This window comes from Penaeus chinensis, chromosome 43, assembly GCF_019202785.1.
Source record: "Penaeus chinensis breed Huanghai No. 1 chromosome 43, ASM1920278v2, whole genome shotgun sequence".
Lineage (NCBI taxonomy): Eukaryota > Metazoa > Arthropoda > Malacostraca > Decapoda > Penaeidae > Penaeus > Penaeus chinensis.
Window position 1 is genome coordinate 4,170,028 of NC_061861.1, and position 1,811 is coordinate 4,171,838.

Genomic DNA, 1,811 nt, shown 5'->3' on the forward strand with positions numbered 1-1,811 from the left:
AAAACAGATTCACGCTGTTCTTTCTTGGCATTTTCTTTCTTATTTCTTTTGGGTTGAGCTTCGTATATTGGCGTTATCGTCGGGACCTGCAAATCATAACACTTGGACTTAGTTCGAAATACGTACACTTATTTTTAGACACACCCCCTTCCTGTATTAAATATGTTAGGGAAAGTAAGCATAAGTAAATACTTGATTTCAACAGGGTGGGTAGAGCTCTGCTGCTGCTTGAAGAAACAGGCGAAGGCGCTTGTTTGGCTCGGGATGTTTCATGAACAACATGACGCCGAATCCCCAACGAAACGATATTTTCTTCATCTACGGCGCTGTGTTCTCGCGTCCCTGCACCTTCTTTCGATGTTATTTGGGCTTTGGTTTGTGGATCAACGAAATTATATTTATGATTGACTTTTAAATCTTTATATCCTTCCTTATCTAAACAATCATATGCTTCCCAGCAGTCACTGATTATCATTGCTCCTGGAGATATGTACTCTTTTATTATTTTCAGTAATGTGTCTGCGTCATGCTTTTCGTCTGGCATCATAAATTTGTCCTTTGTCTCTCTACAAAATCCCCCAAATACCCGCTGGGCCTTTATAACTCTGCCAACATTGAATTTCCTTTTGCCGAAATTTAATTCGTCTATTTCTCCTACGTGTTTTCCTTCACCACTGATTAACTGGTTTGTATTATCGAAACACCATATAATTAGTTCTTCTCAGGAGAAACTGGCTCAGTCGCAAATTGTTTTGTCAGTTTTCAACTCTGACTATGCCAGGTCGTAGTTAAAGTCTGGTTATAAGTACAGGTTAATAAATAATAAATAACTTTCAATCTCTAGTTTAGTATTGCTAAACCACGTGCCTTTAAAATTGTAGCCTAAAATTTGCACACCGTTTTTTTTTTTTTTTTTTTTTTTCGAGGAGTAACTTTCCACGTCGGGAAGTGTGCCGTTTTCCATCTAATTTGCATACTAAGAACGCTCAAGTGTTTTAAAAATTAGTTCATGGTGCTGTGCTAGTTCAATTAGTTTTTTTTTCTTCTGTTTTATCGCCGTATTTCTTAACAAAATCTGTGCATGATAAATCACACCACTCGCAGAACATGTCGGTTCACTTCCCTTTGTTACTGGCAGTATAAACACCGCGTGCTATCACGGCGACACACCTGTACCTAATGACATTGACAAAGCATATCAATGCGCCATACAGTGGTGTCTCACCAAATGAATTTAAGCATACAATGTGATTAAATAATAGATAGATTTGTTTTATTATTGATGTATAATGGTACTTTAGATAAGTGACGAAATGTCTCAGTAAGACATTTTGATGGAAACTCCTTCCCTTGGAGTCCTTGCAAATAGCTCCAAGAACATCTAGAACAACTCAGTAGGGAATGCCGACGTTCACCTGAGATTGATGTTCCACCTAGTTTCGAAAACATTAACAACACTTGAAGAATTTTTCAAAGGCCTATTCAAACTGACGAATGAAGATGACGTTCCAATCTTCAAAATTATCCCATATATATATATATTTTATATATAAATAAATGATATATTTACATATAAGTATGCATATATATATATATATATATATATATATATATATGTATATATATATTTATGCGTGTATATATGTATATATATATATATATATATATTAGATATATATACATACATACATATATATATATGTATATACATATTAAATATATATACAGATACATGCATACACACACACACACACACACACACACACACACACACACACACACACACACACACACACATATATATTTATTTA